General features: G+C 47.2%; 1 protein-coding gene across 36 annotated transcripts in view; it reads right to left on the minus strand.

The window, feature by feature from the left end:
- Positions 1–16,182, minus strand: part of KCNMA1 (potassium calcium-activated channel subfamily M alpha 1) — a 722,982-nt gene that overhangs the window by 651,202 nt on the left and 55,598 nt on the right. The window lies entirely within an intron of this gene.

The following is a 16,182-nucleotide window of genomic DNA, read 5'->3' on the forward strand; positions in this document are numbered from 1 at the left end:
GGGCTGGTCTAAGTAACACACATTTCATATTCCACTCCTGGATGTTTCAATTCAGTAGTTCTCAAGTGGGGTTTTATTTATTTTTTTTAGGTTCTAACAGGTGATTCTTGTGGCCACGACCAGGAAGCACTGGCCTGCGCCACTCACTACAGACACCAGGAAGAGAAGCCCACAAGGGCCCTCTGCATGAACACAAGCTCCTCAAAGCAAGCTGAGCAATCTCCCCAGCAATCCTCAGAGCCGGATTTTGCACAACTGGGGGTGAGTGTGCTATTTCTTTAACCCTCTGAAAGCCCAACAGAAAAACTGTCACAGGCGCCCTGAGGACGTTTCCTGAGAACCAAGTCCTCTCTGATGAGGTGAGGAAAACTCCACGGAAGAGTCCAAGTGAGTCTTTGCCTCCATCTAACGAGCACACATACTTTCCAAGGCCCTCCTGTTCCTGGAAACGTTGCCATCGGCAAAGAGGGCGGGACTTGACAGGCCCTAACTTCACGGTCATGGCACAAAGCCCACAGAGTCAACCACCACGGTGCATCCTCTTGGACCAGCAGTTCCTGGGGGACTTGGGGACAGTGAGAAACAAGGAAGATGCAGAAAGTGTTGATCACAAGGGGGGTTGAGTGGGGTCGGTGATGACATTTTACCAGCTCCCCACATCCTGCGAAGGTGATTTCTCTTCTGAGAAAAAACATCCGCTAACAAGGACTTCATCTTCAACACCTCTTCCCTCACCCTTTCTTCGCTCCGACACACACGTCTGCACACACACACACACACACACACACATGCACACAGGTGTGCACCACAGAAACATGAAGCAGACAAAGAACTCCCCTTATCAGGAAGAGGGGGACATTCATTCTCAGGAAGGGTAGCTGGGGGAACAGAGAGATGGACACATGTGTCTGAGGTACTTCAGGAAAGAGATCAGCAGGGCCCTTCCTCACAGGCCAGGGTGATTATATGACAAAGTCACAGGCCTTTCGTGCTTCTGGAGACTTGATTTGAGCCCAAATAAACCCATGGATCAAGGGCCATTTCTGACTATTACAAGGGATGAAGATCCCATAGGTCAGGGAGAAAAAAAGAACTATATATCTTGGGAGAAATAACCTGAAAATTAGAATCAAGGAATAGCCAACCTCCCTTCTAGGAGAAGACAAAAATCATTTACTCAAATGATACCTCAGTGTCACCTGTTTTTTTCAACCTTGTCTTTCTGAACAGAACATAAAAACTAGTTGTAAAACTCAGGTTCAGCCAACCTCACGACAAAAAAATCTAACAGCTTCTCGTAGCTTTAAGCAGAGTCCTATGCTGAGTATATTGAAGTCTTCCAAGATCCCAGCCCCACGCCAGAGTAAGAATGATGTATGAGGCAATATAAAAACATCATTTTCCATTTGGCACAGACAGCATGGTACAAGACTCTGGAGGTTAAACTAAACAGATGAGAAGGGAACAGTACAGGGATCCAAACTTAGCTCCCCCACCCCCGCCATCCCCTTGCACACAGCAGAGACCTCACACCGGTGGCATCTAGAGATGAAGTTAGTGCTGGAGAAGCCAGGAAGCTTGGTTGTGTTTTGGGGCCTCTGGTTCTGTGCTGGAGTCAACTAGGCAAATCCCAATGAACAATAAGATTCTTGGTCACCACTACCTAAGAACTAACTTAGGCAAACACTGACATTCTATAAAGCAGCAAAAGCAAAATGCAGGTTTTCAAAAAGCATTCTTTGCTCCTCTCCAAAAGGGTTGGGCAAGAATCCCCAGTGGACACATAGTGTGACCAGAGAGAAAGAGCTTGGGCTTCAGACAGAGGTACTAAACCCCTTTCTACTACCTACCATCTGGGGGATTTGGGGCAAGTCACCCAACCTTGCTGAGTCTGTTTCTTCATCTTTCAAAAGTGGAAGTATAGTTTTTCAAAGTGATTGGGAGAAACTGAAGGTCATAATTCAGGTGATAGACCTCTGTCACCTCTGACGTGCTCCTACAGAAGTGTCAGTGCTGTAGATGATGGTGAAGACAGTGATAGAACAAGGCCACTGCTCATACATCTCAAAGCCATGATCACGCTGCACCAGGAAGAATCCAGGACCCTGGAGATATAAACCAGATCCATCTGAAAACGAGGATCACAATGAGCATGGATCCCAGGGTCACGAACACACCCAACCAAGTGCCTCCTGCTCAACACCAGAGAACCATCTTTCATCGACACCCAATGGTCATGCCATGGTGATGCACACCTGTGAGCCAAAAACACACGAGGAAAATGCAATCACTGGGGCATTTCCCCAGCTCCAGCCCCCCATCAACCACAGATACAATCACACCCCAATGCCTCAAACTCATCTCTACAGGCCCTGCGAGGACCGAGACCGAAAGTCACCAGGGAAGACAAGCATGTGTTCTATTTGTTGGTCCTCTAGCTGTAATTACTGGTTGGTTGGAGACTAATACAAATAACTCACTCAGATAATTCTGGCAATTAAGTCTGGCAAAACAGCAGGAGATGGATGTGACATATACTGAGCACAGAGGAGCTACAGAGGCAGGTTTCTGAAAGGTAGGGAGAGCTATGTGCAAAGAAATCGACTCCAGAGTAGTTTGCAGGGAGTCAGGGGCTCCGGGCTCATTAGTTCAATCTTGGCAGCTGTCAATCACTGCCAAAAGGCGGTTTAATCTTGCCCCCAAAGCATTCAGGAACACTATGAGTCATGGCCCATGGTTAGCCATTCAATGTTGAGTTCATGAGTTATGAGTACCCTCCAGCTGGGAGGACACAGGCTTCTCCTACCCAGCATGTGCCCTGAGCATGAAGGATGTGTGGATAAGTACAAATACAGCCAGACAGCCAGAGGTGACAGAAACGGTCTACAATATTAGCCCAACTGGGTTTATGAGAAACAAGTGTGCAGTTCAATACCGTTTATATGGTTCATAGGAGACTCTTGAGCAGTGACAGAGAATATAATTCTCATGCTCTTTAGGGTTTCCAGAGATAAACAGGAGATACAGAAAACACAGTAATAATGTGCTATTAGCAGGGGGGCTGGGTGATTCTGGGTCCCCCTCCCCAGCGTTTACAAAAAACCTTAAGCTGTCTTGCCAAGTTAAGAAATTCAGACTGCCAGGGAAGAGTGATTTTGTTTCTATGTACACCATTCTGTATGCAAGGAAACTAATATCCCAATCTACAGTTGTAGAAAGATTGCACCGAATAAAGCATTTGAGTGTGCAAATTCTAGGAAATTCTTAATAATAGCGATATATTAATTAATAATAATTCCTTCTTTCACCTTGAGCTGAATAACTTGCAAAGTTCTATCTCATATGATCTTCACAACAAACCAGAGAACACGCATTCTTATCCCCCTGGTACCGATAAGAAAAAGACTCACAAAGTGGGTTCTTGCTTCTCCAGATTCCCCCCAGATGACTCCTGGAATGTTCAATAATTCTGGTCTTAGAAAAATAAGAACACAGATGTCAGGACACGCATCGTGAGTCAGGTGACACCGAAGAGGCACCACATTCAGAGTGCAGACTTTCAGGAGCAGAGCCTGAGTAGAAAACTATTTCATAAGAACTATTTGACCAGGGTGACACTAGGGGAGGGAAGGGCAGAGAGGGAAAGCCGAGGCCCTCACAGAAGGAACTGAGCACTCTGGCTCGTGGTTCACCAGCATAAATGCAGTTCCAGGAAGGACCTTGGATAACAGGTGTCCTAAGGAAGAAGAGTCCCAAGGAGATAGGTTCCTACAATAAATTTGCTATCAATTATGCACCTTTTGTCCACAGTCCTGCGCTTGTTCTAGCTTCGAGAAGAATGCTGGTGCAATTTTGATTGGGACTGCATTGAACGTGTAGATTGCTTTGGGTAGTATTGACATTTTAACAATATTTATTATTCCAACCCATGAGCACGGAATGTTTTTCCATTTCTTTGTATCTTCTTCAATTTCCTTCATAAGCTTTCTATAGTTTTCAGCATACAGATCTTTTACATCTTTGGTTAGGTTTATCCCTAGGTATTTTATGATCTTGGTGCAACTGTGAATGGGATCAGTTTCTTTGTCTTTCTGTTGCTCCATTATTAGTGTATAAGAATGCAACTGATTTCTGTACATTAATTTTGTATCCTGCGGCTTTGCTGAATTCATGTATCCGTTCTAGCAGACTTTTGGTGGAGTCTATCGGGTTTTCCATGTATAATATCATGTCATCTATAGCAGCACTTTCAACAATAGCCAAATGATGGAAAGAGCCTAAATGTCCATCAAATGACAAAGGGATAAAGAAGATGTGGTTTATATATACAATGGAATACTACTTGGCAATGAGAAAGAATGAAATCATGCCATTTGCAGCAACGTGGATGGAACTGGAGGGTATTATGGCTAGTGAAATAAGTCAGGCAGAGAAAGACAGATACCATGTTTTCACTCATATGTGGATCCTGAGAAATTTAACAGAAGACCGTGGGGGAGGGGAAGGGGAAAAAAAAGTTACAGAGAGGGAGGAAGGCAAACCATAAGAGACTCTTAAATACTGAGAACAAACTGGGGGTTGATGGGGGGTGGGAGGTAGAGGGGAAAGTGGGTGATGGGCACAGAGGAGGGCACCTGTTTGGATGAGCACTCAGTGTTGTATGGAAACCAATTTGACAATAAATTATATTTAATAAAAAAAAAAAAAACTTCTTTTTCCAATAGGACCTGGTTAGATAACAGCTAACAATAACTAAAAGTTAACTATTTGGCAACTATTTTGTAAGGGGCTTACACACATCCTCTCCCTCCATGTACAATTACTTTATCTCACTTGGCATATGATAAAGCCCTGTATGTTAATATCTCACACATACATAGTGCCATCATTTTTACTATGACTGTTCTATTCTAAGCATTTCATGCATATTGTTTAATGTCAGCCTCAGCTCTATACAGTAGGTGCTATTCTAGTCCCCATTTTGCAGGCAGTGATTTAAGGTAAGAGAGGCTACATGACTTGCCCAAGATCACACAGCTAACGGATGACAGAGCTGAGACTTGGACCCAGGTGGTCAGGCTTCAGAGCCCACCCTCATAACTACTTCTACTGTTCATGATTAGCTCCATTTCCAGGTGCATAAACAGAGACCCAGAGAAGTTCGATCATTATGTTGACTCCACCCAGAGACTGCCCATAAGCCAGGGAAATGTCCAACATATTTAACAGCGGGTAAGGCAGGACCATGAACATCAGAGTGGACAAGGGCCTAGGCTGAAGCCCCTCTCGGTGCCAAACGTTGAGTTGTTAATAGCTGCCTCCTGAGAAGGTCCAGAGGCTTTCAGGGAAAAAGCCAGAATGACAAAGATACTCACACAACCTAGCACAAAGGCCATTTTATTTCATGTTTAAAATGTGATTTTATTTGAGAATAGTTGACACACAATGTTACAGTAGTTCCAGGTGTACAACTCAGTGGTCCAGCTTCTTTGTGTGTGAGGCTGTGCTCACCACAAGGGTAGCTACCACCTGTCCCCACGTAAAACTACTACAACACTGACCATATTTGACTATGGCTATTTAACCAGAAGGGAAGTTTTTAATTATGTTATCACTTTTCACTACTACAAACAGCCCAGATAAAAGAGAACTAAAGTTCTTACTGGAGTCTTTGAATTCTGCTTTGTCAATTACAGGCTTGGGGATGATTCAATCCCCGACTTTGACTGATGAGGAAACCAGGGCTGCTATGTGAAGTGTCATGCCCAAGGTCACACAGCTAGTCAGTGTCAGGGTCCAGATGAAAACCTAGGGCTCCTGAACTGGAGCTTTCAGGGTTTGTCTATGGTGGCTTGTCCTTTCTCCATCCATGCTGACTCTGCTCAATACATACTCACTAACGCACATGTCATGAGCCCAGCCCACAGCTGACAGGGCACACCCTGACAAACCCGGGATCCTAAGACACAGGCTCGGCTGCCCAAATTTCCACCAGTGATGATGCCAGTCTCATGCATATGTAGATTTTTTGAGTAAGCACCTGAATTCTCTGTGACTGATTTCAGTACCCATTGGAGGCGGCTTCTAAATTTAGAATGAACATCCCAGGCAGTCTATTGCACGAATGTATACTTCCTCAGAAGACGTCAGAAACAGTAAAGTTGACATACATGAAACAGTTTCTTCATACCTTAATAATACTGAACTGTAAAAATAAAGTATCTCCAACAAACAACGCTTTAACCACAATGCCCTTCAAAATTAACCACAGTAGTCAAGGACTATCCAGATTTGTTTTTAATGAAAAGCCACAGGAGTCCCCATCCTTACTCTCACTTGCCAGTACAGTTCCCTAGGCCTGGCAGCCATCACCACATACCTGCCACTATTCAATCTAGAGCTTTAGTAATTGATCATCTGGCATGCCAACCTGCACATTCTGTGACAATACCACCTTTGCAGGAGCTGAAGAGCATGTTCATTTTAATCACCACCCCCTTTGTCTATTCTGATTCGTTGCTTATATTCAATTACGTGGCTCCCCTGGCCTCTGCATATTCAGGAGAGGGAGGGGCCAGGACAGGGAGGGGCCTTTCATTGAAAACATCTTAACCATGTAGACCCTGCAAAGCAACATTGCAGAGGGACCCAGAGTCCACGTTGACATGCAACCTTCCATCATAACACCTTATCGTCCCTTACCAGAACAGATGGGGAAAAAAAATTACTCTTACGCCCTGAAATTTTCCATTCTTGATCTCAGCCCAAAGGTGACTCTTTTATTTTTAAACTTAAGCAAAAAAAAAAAAAAAGTTCAACTATTTTTGATTCATGCCTGGGCTAAAGAAACACACTTTGTTCTTGTTAAAGCAAGGTAAGATTTTTTTTAACACCTAAGTAGCTCAAACAACTGAGCTTCAAATGCCCAAGCATCCCAACTAGCTAGTGTTCACAGTGATAGCACGTTTGCTATCATTGCAAAGCCAAAAATCAATAGCCAGCGTAACAGGGAGCTGGGATTCCACTTTCTGTATACCTTGTCCCCAGTTCTACTAAATACTTTAAGAACGATGTAGAATTCTGAAATATTTTAGCTGGGTGTCTAAGCCTGAAGCTCTTCCTGGATGATAAGGGATAGGTCACCTGACTGCCTCTGTCCCCAGACCTTGCTCCTCTGCCCTCTTCCCATCCATCCTATCCACTGTAGCCCCCTCCCACACTGTTCCTTCTCCTCGCGTTCCATCCAGCTACTCCCATCTCCATGGAGGAAGAGGAAGGTAGAACACCTGCATGAGAAGCATTAGGGGAACAAACCACCCTTTATCCAACCAGCCCCATAACCCCATGTACCTTCCCTCTCCTTGATGAATCCCCTGGACTTCAGCCACAAGATTCTTCTCTCTACTCTCTCATCCTACCCTAACATACACAACTACAGGCCCAGGGGAGAGCCCACAGTGATGGGGTTGCCTCCATCTACCCTTCCATTGGAGGGGGGGGAGGGTTGCTGTGTGTATGGTTGCTGTGTGCCATACACTTGGCAAGACCCTAGGGCCGAGTCCTGCCTCTGCTACTTATTAACTGTGTGCCTGTGAGCAAGTCGCATCCACTCTGCAAACTGGCCCTGAACACATCTGTCCTGCCTGCCCCATAGTGTCATTATGAGAATCTCGGGGAATCACGGAAGTGGGCGCACTTTGGACTCAGCCCTCGACATAAACGTGTATTCCTATCAATAGAAACATAGTGCAGTAGAGTGTGGTATGTTCCTTTAGAATAAAGTCCAACACATACTGACATTAAGTGAAAAACACCAGGCAGAAAACAAGGCACTAAAAGAGAAGAACACAGACTGGGATCTATAGGGCTCCTGCTAAGGGCAAGTTCACAGTGACAAGCCATCAGTGAAGGGTTCCTGGAAGAGGAGCCTTTCTACCAAACCTGGAGTGGCTCTCACCACGCTGATCAAAGACGAACAGCTCTTCAAGGGCAGGGCACCTCTCTCATATGTCTCAGTTTTCCTTAGTGCCAGCCTCTCCCTGGCACTAAGTCACTTCATAGTAGATGGGTGTTGAGTGAAGGGAAGCCTGAACGAACCAGAACTCGGACACCTGGGAGGAGGAGGAGGGAGTCCCAGATAAGAACAGGCAGGTTGTGAAGGCTTGTTCGGGGCACACCGCAGACCAGTTTGGGTGCAGTGAGGCTCACAGAGGGCAGATGAGGAAGGGGAGGTTGGAAAGGCGGGCCGGGGTCTGAGGGCAGAGGCCTCAACCACGGGATGCAGGAGGAGGTCAGGCTTCTGAGCACATGGAGGAGCAAAGGGAGTTCAGAGTGATGTCATAAAATCAGTATTTGGGGAGATGACTCTGGCAGCTGCACGCAGGACTGGCTGGGGAAGGGAGCACAGGAGACCTGGCAGAGCAGCCAGGAGGCAACTGCAATAATTCAAGCAGGTGGTGAGAGGGGCCGGCGAGCCACTGCCTCCCCGGCAGAATCACGCTTCTGGCAGCAACCGTCTCTACGACAGCGGGAGCGCCATCAAGGGCAACACTCGGCGACTGTCCCCATTAGACTGCACCTCCAATGTCCACCGGTCCTCCCGCCTGACAGCCGGTGCTGGCTATGCCCGGCACCGGTTTCTTGCAAGTGGCCACCTTCCCCCTCCTGGATCCCGCCAGGGCTGAGCCAGTCCATTTTTAGATGACAGCTCCCATAGTACACTCTCCCTTAAAGGAGATAAACAGGGATGAGGCGGGGTGGGGGTGGGGGGGCAGGGAGAGAGCTTCCACGGCTAAGCGCACTGTCCCAAAGAGGTATCTTCCCAACGATTTCATAAGGCACTATGTTGACATGACACTGAAGACTACAATAAAAAGGAGGTGGAGAAAAAAGTATGAAAGAAAGGACTGGAGGGTTCAAGCCACATTAAAACCACGACGAGAGGTAAATCCTGCTGGTTAAGAGCTGGGGCGGGAGGTATGGGGTGGGAGTGGGCTCTGATGACAGACTGCCTTGATTCCAATCCAGCCCCTGCCGCTTCCTAGCCTGTGACCTTGGGAACCTGGACTCTGTGAGTCAGTTTCCCATCTGTAAAATGACGTTAATGATAGCTCCCACCCACTGGGGCAGGAGTGAGAACTGAATGGTTGATCAGTACTTGGCGCTGGTCTGTGATTGACAAGTGGGCCAGTAACGTGGCTGATGCGGAGGCGGGGGCGGGGGCGGGTACTGTGCCAGAGGCCGGCTCCCCAGCACAAACTGGCTCTGATTCCCGTGGCTTAGGAGCAAGCCCCCTGCACTGTGATGTCCTGTAGCAGGTGCATCATTGTGAGCTCCCTGCTCTCACCGGAATTCCAGGATGACACGTGCCTCCCCACAACCTGGTTCTCTTATCAGGGGGCACACAGAACAGGCTGACACCTCTTCCCCATCACAGACCTTCAGACATGGGAAGGCGGCTGCTGTGTCTCCACAAAATAGTCCCTTCCCAAAGACCTTTGTGTTTCTCTCCCCCCTTTCATTTCTCTTAACATTCACCTGCTGCACAGAGAAGATTAGGCATCAGAGATAGCTAAATAAGAAGAAAATGTTTTTTAAATGGAATAGCAAAAAAAGGGGGGGGGGGCTTTGAAAATGATTTGCATCCCATTGGTTCTGGAGGCTTATATGAATGGAATCCCTTTCACAAGAAGCTGCAACCCTCTGGGGAATATCCCCACACCCCATGCCCCCAGAGCCCTGCCCCAGAGAAGATGGAGGTTAGCTTCAGGTCCTCCTGATCCCCCAGGGCCCAGCTCAGTGTGGCCACCTGAATAGCCCAGCAGCATGAGCACCTCTCGCCATGCATGAATGCTGTGGGAAGCATTTGAAAATAAAGTTTCCAATTACTGCTGGCATTTCTGGAGTGTCCTGCTGCTGGCTGCAGCTGTCCCATGGAAGGCCAGTGACGTCATCTGCAGGCCTGACAGTGCTGAGTTCCAAGGCTGGGCTGGGCCCATGTCACTGGGGAGGGGGAACCTGCCATTTCCTCCTGAAAGCCAGCTCCACTCGGGCTCACTGCTTCCCTTCCTGGGTAGAATTCCATTGTCATGACTTGGATCCACACCAGGAAAGGTCCAGAAGCTATTCCAAGGTCCGGGACAACCCCATTAGACAGTTTCTAAAATCTTAGTATATGCCAAGCATTGTTGTGGGTCCAGGCCAAGTCCAGAGGAGACCTACTCCCCAAATTCTCACTGTACTCATTTCACAGAAAGAAAAAAAGAATGAGCTGTGTTCCTCTTCTAGAGAGGAGAAAATACAGAGATAAAAAGGGAAAGGGAAAAAAAGGTGTTGGGTGCCTGGGTGGCTCAGTCAGTTAAGCATCTGACTCTTGATCTCAGCTCAGGTTATGATCTCACAGTACGTGAGTTCAAGCCCTGCAGTCAGGCTCTACACTGGCAGCGCAGAGCCTGCTTGGGATTCTGTGTGTGTCTCTCTCTATGCCCCTCTTCTGCTCTCTCTCTCTCTCTCTCCCTTTCTCTATCTCTGTCTCTCTCTCTGTCTCAAAATAAATACACTTTTTAAAAAAAGGAGTGAAAGTCAAAGGAGAAGAATGGACATGGAGAAAATGAAGGTGGGAAGCGGAAGAAAGAGGGGAAGAGGATCTGTATGTGAGGCTATTTTTGCCTCTGAGCTCCTCTACAGGTACCTCCCATCCCCCTCCTCCTCCCCACTGTTCAGGAACTCAGGTCCTGTCCTGTAGAGCTGACCAAGAGGACAGGGTGCACAATGTCTGCAGAGCAATGTAACAGGTTGGGCCGAACCCCAAAATAGAGTCCAAGCTCAATGCAAAATTCAGATTTCCCAAGGGTTGGGATTGGATTAACTGGGGATAGGATTTGCAGGCTTTGCCTGACCCAGATCCATATCTGTCGCCATATTAACCACATTCAGGCCCCTCTCAAAGTCCGAACCCCACCATCCACTCCCACCTCAGGATGGGAGGCCTGACCAGAGCCTCGCTACCTGAGACCAGCTCTTCTGACTGGTAGCCTGCCTTGCAGTCATCCTGGCTGCAATTACAATTATTAAATTATAGGACCCTTCCCAAAGGAGAAGGAAATGGGAGAGACTATGTATTCTTCAGAAGCAAGAGAAATAAAGGGAAAAGGGAAATCAAGATCCTTTCAAAAACTACCTAATAGAACCTTCAGAGCAAATCTGTGGAGTCTGATTACATAAGATCAAACTGCATCTGAGAGGTTAAGAAGTAACCCAAAGTTACATAGCCAAAAAATGAAAGCATGCCTGGGTCCCATGTGGTTTTTCTAATACATTATAATGCATTCAGTCCTGCAAAACTGCACATTTTTTAATGTTATCTTTGATGTACGCTTATTCGGAATTGCTATCTTAATGTTTCTAATAAAAATAGCCTGTAAAAGCGCAAGCCTAACACTAAAGATCATATTTTCAATTTCAGCGTTACATTTTTCATTTCTGGAAGTTCTATTTCTTTTTCTTCAAATGTCTGTACTTTTTTAAATTAGTAGAGTGCTTCTTGCTCATTTTTTCCAACAACTTATTTTTGTAACATTTGAAATACATTATGTACCCAATTGGTCTTATACGTGAAGCCCTTGGATCCGATTCTTGTATCTGTTTGTGCTCTCACTCATGGTGACTAGTTTCCCTGTTTCATTATTTAAGGGTAAAGCTCATGTCTGAAGGGTTTTACCTACAGGAATCTTTCAATGCTCGAGCTATGAGAATGTCCCTGTAGAGGGAATTTGTCATTTGATTCTGACAGATGCTATGGAGTGTTATCAACCCAAAACTACATCAGGTTAATTTCAAAGCTTGGGGTGTCCTGGGTCATGCAGGTAGTATAAATTCAAACCTGAACCCTCGTGAAGGCAGATCTATGACCATAAATTCTCACAGAAAACATTGTTTCACCCTCCCTCAACCAAGCCAAAGGTGAAACAGGTAAAGTCCCCTGTCTGCTCCCTTTGCACTGCCCCCGCCATCCCCCCACCCCCTCCTAAATGTTTGCTGGATCACCTGCTCCCTGAGGATGTAGCCACCACCGCCCCCCCCCCCAAGGTCAGGCTTTATGCAGGAATCTCATTTCCAACTTCCCACCTGGCAAGGTCTGGTCTCCTGGGCCTTCATAAAGACCATGCTTTCAATCCTGGCTTAAAGTCTGACACTCTTTCAGAATGATTCTTTTTAGACATATCAAAGTATCTCTCAGGGCCTGCATCTGTGTCCTCTCCTGTACTTAACTGAAGGCTGGGTATGACTTTCTCTCGTCTCAGGAGCCCACAGTTCCCAGAGCCCTCTAAGGCAGAAGCTTTAAAAACTTTAAAATTTTAAAGCCTTTACTGGGGAAAAAAAAAAAAAAGCAGCCACAGCAAGGTTTTAATGACCTACAACAGCTAATAGTAATGAAGAAAAGTGCATTCCACTGTGAAGTCAGCAGTTTCTATTAAGGGGCATCTGAACTCTTCTAAAGAAAAGAGAACAAAGAAGAATGAAATATTAGAACAGAGCCAAGTAGATGTGAAAGGAATATACAAAGAATGCAGAGACATTCCTGTCTTTTTATTTTGCTTGGTTATTCCTCATCTGTGGCACAGCAAAATAACAGTGACACATTTTCTGTGCATGCACACACACACACACACACACACACGACGTGGGCCTTTGTTAAAGCTGGAAATAAGTGCATCATTAGAGACTACAATTCAGTTTTCTAATTTTTTTAATCTTTATTTATTTTTGAGAAAGAGAGAGAGAGCACAAGTGGAGAAGGGGCAAAAAGAGAGGGAGACACAGAATCCAAAGCAGGCTCCAGGTTCTGAGCTGTCAGCACAAAGCCCGATGCAGGGCTCTAACTCATGGACTGTGAGATCATGACCTGAACTGAAGTCAGATGCTTTTTTTTTTTTTTTTAATTTATTTACTTTTGAGAGAGAGACAGAGACAGAGCACAAGTTGGGGAGGGGCAGAGAGAGAGGGAGGGACACAGAATCTCAAACAGGCTCCAGGCTCTGAGCTGTCAGCACAGAGCCCGATGCAGGGCTCGAACTCACAGACTATGAGATCATGACCTGAGTTGAAGTCGGACGCTTAACCGACTGAGCCACCCAGCCGCCTCTACAATTCAATTTTCTAAAGAAACCAGACCACATGAAACCCCTGATATAGGTACAGAACACAACAGTTCTATCGCTGTCAAACCCTTCACCTACATCATCCCCACAAAAAAAAACCTCTGTCGTTCGCAGGTTGCTGGCACCTTTCTAATAACTAGTCTTCCCCACTTTCCTCCATCTACCACTCTTTCCTCTCAAAAGACATCCACTGACTAAATCAATAACACACTCACACACACACACACACACTTCAATTTTTATCTGCAGGTCCAAAACCCCTTACTCAAAACTGTGGAGCCAGATGTGTTTTAGAATTCCAACTGTTTCAGATTTAGAAAATTAATTAGGTGAATCTATGGGGTTTGGGCCACAAATCACTGTCACACACACTACAGTTTCTTCAGGGACACTCACATATGATTCTCCAGACTAAGCTAGTGAATCAAGACCATCAGCAGCCTCACATAAGTTTGGGGAAGGATTGCCTCCCTCCCCAATGAGTTAGGTGAAAACCCTCACTTTCTGGAGCTTCAGGGATTTTGGAATTATAAGCAAGGGGTTGTGGACTCAGATCAATGAGTTCTCTCTCAAAATCCCTCGCGCTTAGATCCCCAGTCCAAAAGTCCTTAGGACTCAGTTGCAAAATCCATGTTCTGGTTCTCAGAAGAGGAAGAAAAAAAGAACAGTGACCAGAAGAGAAAGCATTGAGATGGGTGATGGCCAGAGAGAGCCTGGCAGGCCTGGAAGCCACGGCTTTGTAGGCATAAAACCACAGAACATGTCATGAAATGGCCCTAAAAGGTCCCTAGCAAAGTCTCAGGTTCAATACGTCAAGCTGGGGCAGGGTGGATGGTGGCAATCAATACAGTTGGATTCGAGTCTCAGATTTGCGACTAAGAGACACGCAATGTGAGGCAAAGCTTCAGCCTCCTCCCGGACAATGCTATACACATCATGGGTCATGAGGATCCCATGAGGAATAGTGCCTCGGGCACTTGGTAAGTGCCATATAATTTCGTTTGTAAGATTAAATTATGATTACTTTCTACATACAGTGTTTCCTGACACTTCTGAACCCAGCATTTATGATGCACATTCAGCGCCACCCCGTGATTGGAACAAACGGCTACTTTCAGAGGCCCTAAATGCTGGCCGCTGCAGAGCCTGGGTCTGGAGACCATAACCACCACCCTCTTTCCTGCCTCATCTTAGCCCATGGAAGGCTCAGCTCAACCCCTCGATAAATGATGAGCAGAACTCTGTATTTGTTACCCAGCCTCCTGGGAGACGGGCAGTGGCATAGCAGAGGGATTACTTGGGGTAAATATTTCTCTAAATGTCATTCTTGCCACCACCGGTGTTCAGGGCGAGGGGGCCAGGCTCCCAACAACCCCTGATTCTAACCCAAGGGAGCCTGGGATGCTGCAGACTTCATTATCTCACAACACAGAGCAAAGGGCCCCACTAAGGGTGAGCTCCAGCATGAGGCACTGGTGGCAGAGGGAGGGCAAGGAGAATTCCTGAACCAGGCTCGCAAGGAGCTAGTGACTGCCTTCCCCGGAACACAGCAGCATATCTTCCTTATAACACTTAGTACTTGGATCTGTGAGCCACTGCATTATAATTCCACCCCTCAGCCCATAGCAGGTATCCAACCCCACCTCTACAGGCACAGGAATCTCGCTGCACCTTTCTGACAGGTGGAAGCCGCCTCCCGATGCACTTTTCCAGGCCCCAGGGAACTAAATGAAAGGCCGAAGGCACTTTCCTTTATCTGGCAGACAAACAGGGGTTAGTCTACCCAATTCCCCCTGATGTACAGCTGAGAAAACTGAGGTCTATTTTTCCATGGGGCTAAAGCGCTGGTCCTCAACGCTGTCTGCACATTAGAATCACCTGGGGAGCTTGTGACTTTCCCAGTGGCCCTGCCACATGCACGTGCTCTGCGGTGATCCTTTGTTTATCTTCCCGAGTGATTCCACTGTGCAGCCAGCGCTGCGGGCCAGTACTCTGGCTCCTAGTTATCGATCTCACCAGTGCTTCAGAGCCACCTGGAGGCCCCCACCCCACAGGTCCTGACTCACTGGCTCCGGAGCGCAGCCTGACAATTCCCGTTTCTGACGCCGCTGGTCCAAGGGAAGAACTAGTGCTTCCCGGGTGGTCCAGGGAGAGAAGCGGAACTTTGAGAATCAGTGCGTGAGGCCCAGGGATAGCCTCAGTTTTCTCAGCTGTGGGTTGGGAAGAATGACTCCTGGCTTAAGAAGCTCTGGTCTGGAGCTGAGCTCCCCAGATTTCCGTATGTACACCTGGGAAATCTTGCTGAACTCCTGGGCTCGGCAGATCTGGGGTAGGACCCATGCTCCAGGTCCTACAACTAAACTGGGAGCAGCGAGCCCAGACTAGCGTGCCTGACTTCCATGTTCTTCCCATGCTTCTCACTTCAGGCAGGTTTAGGGCCAGGCAACTCGGCCTTTCCCTAACAGAGATGTGTCTTCCTGAAACTTCCATTCTGACGTCCTTGCCCTGTGACACGGGATAGAGGGAATATGCCTCTCCTCCAGGAGACCCCCTAGGTATCCTGTCCCTCCCTCTGACTCTCAACCTCTCTCCATACAAATCTAACAAACCCCACCCCCTCTTCTCTTCTTCCACTGTCATGGCAAACACCGCTCTCCACTAGCAGAGTGCTTCCTAGGAGCCCACTGTGCGCCGTGCCGTGTCTGGGGCATAAGGACAGAGACACAGGAAGAAACAACATCGTAAGAGGGGGTGCCACAGGCCTCAAGAGAAGGGACACTAAGAGCTGGAACCAGAGGACTGCAAGGGAAGAAGCCTCAGCCGCCCGTCTTGAGGCCAGGACGTCTCAGGGCCAGCCCCCTGCCCTCTGAGGCACCAGCCCCATTCTCCAGATAGGACAACATCAGCCTGGAAGGTGCTGCCAGAGGCAGACAAGAAGAAGAGGGTTAACAGTAATGACTTAGGTTGTTTCACAGTTACCACGGGCTTGGCATCGTGTTCTCAAGTGCTCTACAGGTCCTAT

This window comes from Panthera pardus, unplaced genomic scaffold (assembly GCF_024362965.1).
Source record: "Panthera pardus isolate Hobbes unplaced genomic scaffold, ASM2436296v1 HiC_scaffold_22, whole genome shotgun sequence".
In the NCBI taxonomy this organism is placed as follows: Eukaryota; Metazoa; Chordata; class Mammalia; order Carnivora; family Felidae; genus Panthera; species Panthera pardus.